The 8,429-nt window shown below is 40.7% G+C and overlaps 1 pseudogene; it reads left to right on the top strand.

Annotated features, from left to right (window-relative positions):
* Nucleotides 1–5,608: 5,608 nt before the first annotated feature.
* On the top strand, nt 5,609–6,197 carry LOC145392240 (cuticle protein 19.8-like; annotated as a pseudogene).
* Nucleotides 6,198–8,429: the final 2,232 nt, after the last annotated feature.

Here is an 8,429-nt window from a genome sequence, read left to right as displayed (position 1 = left end):
TGTCATGTATTATTGCTTATGGTATGAAGGTGTGCCTCAGGAGGTGACCTGGGCTTCGCTGAATGTCTTGTGTCAAAGAGGTCGTTGGTACAGTACTCATCCCTTGCAGATGCTGCCCCAAAATGTGGCCTGAAGATTTATCAGACTGATTCTTGTTACGGAATTTGTTTGCAAGTATTAAGAAAATATTATGGCCATATCATAGCACCTCCGATCCAGTAACAAATGCTTTATTTCAATAATTTCTCTTTTCGCACGACTGTTTTTTCTTTTCAGCTCTTAAGAGACTTTCCCAACCAGAGAGTTGTAGCTTTCATTAACACGTTCAATACGATATATTTTTCCTAAGCGAAATCATCTGGAGGTTGTTGTTTTTGCTGAGTAACCCCGGTGTGTCTGGCTGAGCAGACCCAGCAACCAAAGGCGAGCAACCGCCCTCTCTGGGGCATCCCATGCACTGAACCAGTGTTCCCTTGCGAGAGAGATTATGAAGGTTCGGTTCTCGGATGAACTCAGCACTTGAGTCTTTCTACCCACTTAACATGGGCAGCATAGTGGGCTCCACATCGCCCCGTTATTTCGTTATATGGTTACCATCCAGCGCTGAAAATGGTTTCCTGGGTTACAGGAAACCAAAAGTCTTGTCACTCAGTGTAGAGTCACGTAATGTGTCAAGAAGAGTAATAAAAAGTGGCAGGAATGATGGGGGGAATAGGAAGAGGGGAGGGAAGACACAGAAAACAATGATAAGGGTGATGTAGGCAGCACTAAATCAAGTGAGTGGATGATGGTCGCCACCACACCAAGAGGAAACTAAATGAATACGCTCCATGCTGGGTCGTTCCTGGGGAGTCGGATCTTCAGCAGGAAAAGCAAACACAAAGTCGTGGCGAACATATTGCGATAATGCCAGACGTTGTTTACTCATTTCCCTGCCCTAGTTGCCAAACAGGGTAACTTATGAGTACTTCACGTGCATTCCAGACAATCACCGCGTAACATATGGGTCAGCCTGGCGGAACGGGGCGTAGGATTCAGTCGCCACCTTATCTGGCAATGAGGGAATATAGTGCTAGTTGTGTTTATCTCAAAACTGAACATTTTAGAATTCTGATTACCTGCTCTAGTGACAATACAAGAATTTTTGAATCTCTGTATATCAAACTGCATATACCCCAGCTTAACAGTACTATATCATCCTACCCCTGAACATATCTTCTCGCCCAGAATAGTCTTTAAAAATCCTTAGCGCTCGTCAGTATTTAAACGTTAGTAATTTAAGCCACTGAAGATGACGTTAAGCAGACGTCGAAACGTCTGGCAGTAAATATCAACATTATGTTTTTCACAGTTTATTTTTCCTCCTAAATTAATATTCTATCGTTGTGTCATTGTTGCGCAAGAGTAAAAATTCTCTACTCAAATCCTGGAAATACATAACTGATCACAGGCGGAGAACGGAATTGCCCACTCAAAAATCTTCGGTAAATTTTTAGGACTGCATTTTCTTGAAGTTCACCTTTTTTTATGACTGATACCTAACTAAGCGAATGAAGAAACTATGATTTTTCACAGCGTTCTCGCAGATCAGTGGACTATTAACCAATCTGATAAAAACTAACCTTCTCACACCTGTCTGGGTATGGAGGAGAAGCGGATGTCTTCTATGTGTACCTAAAAAGTAAAGACACACAAATTTTATAAGAGAAATAAAATTGAGTTGCCGGAGAAAGCATAGAAAAATAGGTGACGATATTGTTGGACAAAATGCAATGTGCATAGTATAAAATATATAAAATTCATGAATGTGCTGTCCCTCTCCCCCCACCCCCCCCAAAAAAAAAAATCTTCCTTAATGGATTTGAGGTTAAGGGGAATTATTTAAAAAAAGATCTTATTGTATTTCAGGCCATATAAATCAGAAAGAGAAATCATGACTTAGTTTCCAGCATACGTGAGCTCATAAGAAAATAATGGAAATGATGACTGTCTGCCTGGTGCCGCATTTTTGATGTATTAGATTTCGTAACATCTCCTACTCAGCGATTTATACTGCATAATGCACTTTTTTTTTTTCTACCAAGTTGTATGCCACTGCTGATGCAAATTATGTCGATATTCAAAGTTTGGAAAGTTTGGGGGAATATGGAAGGGTGATGTGCACAATACTGTATATCACAAAGGGAGAGGCACTGTAAAGTCTGCAGTATCAAGTAAACGGGCATTATGCTGTGTGTCAGTACCACTTATTCTGTTCCCTTCTATAATCTCTTTACTTACGGCTGTATCCTCTTTACCTGCCCTTCTTCCTTCCCCTTTCTTACCTGTACCCTAAATTCTTCAGGGGCTGATGGTGGGGAAGAGGGAGGAATCTAGGGAGTTTGTCCTCCTCGTTTCCTTATTTTTGTTAATTTTTCATGTAACAAATAGCAGGGTTGATGAAAGACAACCAGCAAAATAGGTTGAAAAATTACTAATCGTATGAATTTGACTGATAAAACTTTGTGGCTATGGCTAAAATATCAAGAGCGTTCGTGTTTATTATTATTATTATTATTATTATTATTATTATTACGAAATATTGGAAATGCATGAATGTCGTTAGCGTCATATTTTTCGCGGTTTCTGTACGTTGTCCCCACGGATGATACAGACGCGAACTGTGTTGAAATTAATACCACATAAATAACATACATGAGAATATCCAGGCATGCAAAATAAATCGCCAAGGAAGATGTACTACGAACCCCCTCTGTGCCAACCAGAACGCGGCGGATCTCCATGTCATTGTGGGTTGTGCAGATTCATACTTGTTCACGATATACAAGGTCGGTGGGTCAAAGTGAAATTTATTTAAGAAAGCAGCTTCGACTTGACCCAGATATATTGTCAGTCAATTGATTAGCCCAGATTCGAAGTATATTATAATAAGTGCAGTTTTGAAGGCTCAGTAAAATGTTTCATAATCATCAGTTTCAAAGAAAACGCTTTAATTACTTCGTACGAGCATTGCTTGTCAAAAACTTTAGCTAAAAAATGACCTCCAAGAAAAGGTTTATTCCCCCACCCCCCAGAAAAAAAGAAAAGGCTGAGATGTGCTGACATAAAGTGTGACGCTGAGTAAAAAGTTTGACCAAATGCAGACTGAACATCACTTTTGCCAGTAAAGATGTACGAATATCCACATCGCGAAGTACAAATACACAGGATGACCAATCCATAACGTTCAACCAAACAACTTCATTATCTTCATCATTTTCAAGTTTTACTTCTCACAGCCCTTCCCACGTTTTGTAGTATCTGTTTATCAGCTTCCATTGACTGCGTCGTCGATTACTAGTTTCACTAAACAGCCAATATTGTTTGCACTCTCCGGAAATGCCAGTTTTGATTATCACCTGCTTCCCACCTTTTTGCGAGAAGTATATAATTTATACCTAGTGTTCACAGATGGCAAACACTACAGATACAAATGAAGGACCAGGTAGACAGCGTACGTCTGAAATATCTTTAAATGTGAGAATCAGGCAAAAGTGGCTCATGCTAAGTTGGATTTTCAGCTTAAACATGGATGGCCTATTCAGCCTATTCAAGAAAGTGAAGACAAGCAGAAGAGGTAAAAGTGTTAAAATTAGTGGAAAGGAAATCGGATATGTTAGCATTTTTATTGTTGATGATGCAGTATTAATATGGTTTAGTGAAAGGAAGATGCGGAGACGAGCAACTGAGTTCTAGAAAAATATTTCATCACGGTACTCTCAAGGCAAGTGTAAGGAAAAGTAAACTGATGATCTTTGAACGACATTCAGACATCAGGTTCATATGTTAGTGACGTGTATAGAAGGAACGAATGACAGAAAAAGGAAATGACAATGGCAGGGGAGAGGTGAGGTGAAAGACCTAGAGTTGTAACTGGTCATATCGGAATTTCTTGACAGTGATTTGTATCCCAGGAGGAAAAGATACTTGCAAAATGCAGCAAACCCTGAAGACTGAAAACACATGGAGCTGAAGAGGCTACGTCGGCAAGAGATAGTACAAGCTTAACAGCCTTCCTCATTGTCTTCCTGCGTCCGCGCTCTACAAAAGGGAAGCCTCGCCATCTTCTCATTTAAGGCCAGCCCCTTCCTTCATCTGAAAGAACCTATTGGACAAACCCCTCTGAGCTCTCGGTCGTTAAGACTGATAACATGAATCCACCCACAACAACTCCATTGCATCTTCTGAAGGGGACATTGAAGGAAGAGAGTGTTTGCTTGCTCTCGTGAGTCCCACCACTATGTTCTTCACTTCTATGGAGAGAGAGATAGAGATAGAGAGAGAGAGAGAGAGAGAGAGAGAGAGAGAGAGAGAGAGAGAGAGAGAGAGAGAGAGAGAGAGAGAGAGAGAGAGAGAGAGAGAGAGAGAGAGAGAGAGAGAGAGAGAGAGAGAGAAACAATATCCTTAAACGAAAGAACAAGTAGAATTATGAAGAAACGACATTAAGACAACAAAGTTCAACTAAACTGAAAAGCAATTCTCAGTATAATGGAAGTGATGAGATTTACAGCAATGTATTCTTATGTGCTTCAGTATAGGCCTAAATTTGTATTGTCTATAAACGGTACCAAAATTTTATGCAATAATTCAGTCCTAAGTAGGACGTGAAAAGCGTCAGTGAATAATCCAACATTCATCTAACTTGGCTTATGTATTTCTGAGGTCCCTTATATATAATTGTTTAAATGATGGGTCGTCCTCATCGTGCGGGCAAGGTCATCCACTTTTTGCCTTAAGACGTGGAATGGAAAGCATGTGATGCATGAGTGTTAAAAGTGGCTACCCCATACAGCAAATGGCTAATGGTAGATGACATTAATTAGTCAATGGACAAATTATTAGTCTAGCTTTATAGCCTACTACTAGAAGAAAAAGTGGTAGTAATAAAAGTGGAGGTGGTTGTTGAGAGCACTGAAAGAACGTGTGTCCAGTCCCAGGCGGAACAGGAAACATCTTGTGGATTTAAATTTCGCTTGAGCATTTTAAGAAATTTTCCATAATGCCCAACTACATGCCATAAGCACATCAATAATACCATCAAAGACGTAAATAAGATAACTTTAGTATGTTAACATTAAGGACTAAGTGTATTGCCGCCAAAGCGATATGTGAAGGTATTTGATTCGTAGGAGGACTCCAGGACCTCAGAGAACAGGGTTTAAAGTCTATGTACAGAGTTAGAAAGACAAATGAAAAGAAAGATATGACGTGGACTTTGAATAACTGGCCATACGCAACAGCTATGCCCATCACTGCCACACCTTCTGACCTGTTTCCAGTCGCCTCATCTGGCACAAAAACTTTCGCCTTTCCATTCCTTACGGGCCTTGTTGCATCACTGCCTGGGTTGGCCTCTCCTATAAAAGGGACACGCACTGATACAGGCATCAGTCCAGACCATCTACTCCAACCATCAACATGTTCTGCAAGGTGTGTTGACAAAACAAAAGCACAGCAGTACATCATATAGTCATATCAGCGCTTTCATAAAATATCTATTCTGGAATATGGTTGATGGCTTTCATAATACGATATACAAAGAATAAACTGCCCTTCTACACTTCCAATTATGATTCTCACACTGTAGGTTGTTCTTGTGGCCCTGCTGGCCGTGGCTGCCGCTGAAAACCCACCGTCCTACAGTCCTCCTCAACCCACCTACAGCTCTCCTGCCCCGTCCTACAACGCCCCAAGACCCTCCTACCGTGAACCAGAGCCCGTGGTAAGACCTAACAAAACAGTTTCACTGCCGTAAATGTTCTCAGTTTATACCACTCAAATACATAATATGTAATAAATGTACACCACTAGTTATTTTTGCCATCTTTACCGTTTCCATCCTCCCTAACCTTCACTCCTCATTTACTCTTCCTGCGCTTTCACCCACCCAGGACCCTCCTAAGTATGACTTCAACTGGGCTGTGAAGGACGACTACTCCGGTAACGACTTCGGTCATCAGGAGAGTCGTGACGGCTACGACACCCAGGGCTCCTACTACGTGGCGCTGCCCGACGGTCGCCTCCAGAGGGTCACCTACACCGTTAGCGGCGACTCCGGCTACCTGGCGCAGGTCGAGTACGAGGGCGAGGCCCAGTACCCTCAGCAGTCCTACACGCCCGCCCCGACCTACCAACAGCCACAACCTTCCTATGGATAAACCCTTGACGGATTCTCGAACTGTACTGTATATTTAAAAACTGATGACTGATTCACGAACTATGTAGTTTTAAGGACTGTACAGTATATACAGAAATTATATTTTATTAAACAATACTCACAAAACAAATGCGTATGCTTAGTAACCTTTTAAAGTCTAATTTTTTCTTAGATATCAACAGCATCTCTTTACGTATTTTTCCACTTTCCTTAGAGATATTTCTGGGGTACAAAGGCTTTGCTTAAGATCGGCTGAATTCGACCAATGGTATGTGGAGAGGGTGAAACATCATTCATTCATCAAAATATCTCCATTCCTGAAGGACACTTCTCTACTTTCTTGCACATTTTCCCGCCTATTAAAGACGCTCCAGCAGTTTTGCTTTCTCCTCGTTCCACACTGTGTGCATTCCATTATGACTGATGAGTAACTTGATAGACTTTAATAGCCATGTCTGTTCGTCTGGCAGTTTTGTGTATCAGTCAGCTATGGTTATTAGTTTTGCGTCTGTTCGGATGAATTTTCGAACGGTGAATGCAAGTTTATACCAGAGGCTTTGGCTAATCATCTGCACTTAAATGTTCTGAACTACGTTAGCATAGCCTCGCCCTTACAGCTGGAAGAGGATAGGCCTGATATGGGACTGACTGTCATTTTCTCTGTATATTACACAAGAAAAACACAAACGAAAATTATCTTAGAAATGATCAAGGTGGCTGGAAAAACAGGAAAAGAGAGCAGTGAGACCGGAAAATGGAGAGAGAGAGAGAGAGAGAGAGAGAGAGAGAGAGTGACAATGTAATGCCAACAATCCAAACCTCGTCATTACTAGTAAAGACAGGTCAGCTGACAGTAACAGACTATGTATTAATACAGTAAGCATGTGAGTGTACAAAGAAACACTTAATGCTTTGCTTTGGCCCTGAGCAGTAATATTCGCAGGCATTCATCATTAGCTAACTAAGTTAATGGCAAACACTTACAATCTTATTTAGCAAATCTCCTGCCTTGCTGATATATATATATATATATATATATATATATATATATATATATATATACATATCTGTCTATCTATCTATCTATCTATCTATCTATCTATTTATATATATATATATATATATATATATATATATTTATTTATATATATATATATATATATATATATATATATATATACCTATATCCATATCTATATCTGTATCTATCTATCTACCTATCTATCCATCCATCCATCTCTCTCTCTCTCTCTCTCTCTACATAAATGTATGTATGTACAGTATGTACAGTATATAAGCAAATTTACTGAAGGAGAAATGAATACAGATACAGTAAGTACTTTCGTATATTACATCTTATAAGGGTATAAGGGTGTAGGACTTTTTAACACACCTGCAGCAGGGAAGGGTACACAGAACAGAAATAATATAAGAAAGTACTTACTGTATCTATTTTCGTTTATCCTGTGGTCAGTTTGCATGCAGTTCTTCACGGTGAAAGTAGAGAAGTGCCCTTCAGGAATTAAGACATTTTGTTAAATTAATGATGTTTCTCCCCTCTCCACATACCATTGGTCGAACTCAGCCGATCTTATGTTAAGCAAAGTCTTTTCACCCCAAATATAATTCTAAGGAAAGTGGAAAAATATGTAAAGAGATGCTGTTCGTATCTGAAAAATGTTAGACTTTGAAAGGTTACTAAGGATACGCTTTTGTTTTGTGCATGTTGTTTAATAAAATAAAATCTCTCTACAGTCCTTAAAACGACATGGTTCGAGAATCAGTCGTCAGTTTATTAATATACACTTCGGGAATCGGTCAAGGGTTTATCCATAGGAAGGTTGTGGCTGTTGGTAGGTCGGGGCGGGCGTGTAGGATTGCTGAGGGTACTGGGCCTCACCCTCGTACTCGACCTGCGCCAGGTAGCCGGAGTCGCCGCTAACGGTGTAGGTGACCCTCTGGAGGCGACCATCGGGCAACGCCACGTAGTAGGAGCCCTGGGTGTCGTAGCCGTCACGACTCTCCTGATGACCGAAGTCGTTACCGGAGTAGTCGTCCTTCACAGCCCAGTTGAAGTCGTACTTGGGAGGATCCTGGGTGGGTGAAAGCGAAGGGAGAGCGAATGAGGAGTGATCATTAGAAAAGAAGGAAGCAAACGAGAAAAGATGGCAAGAAAAACCAGAATAGCGGTATATACACGCATTACATATGAATCAAGATACCTGAGCGAGTG

The sequence above is a fragment of the Coenobita brevimanus genome, chromosome 21 (genome assembly GCF_032717465.1).
Source record: "Coenobita brevimanus isolate Jiangsu-jjx chromosome 21, ASM3271746v2, whole genome shotgun sequence".
In the NCBI taxonomy this organism is placed as follows: Eukaryota; Metazoa; Arthropoda; class Malacostraca; order Decapoda; family Coenobitidae; genus Coenobita; species Coenobita brevimanus.
Note: the sequence above shows the minus strand (reverse complement) of the source record. Positions and strands in the feature narration are given on the sequence as shown.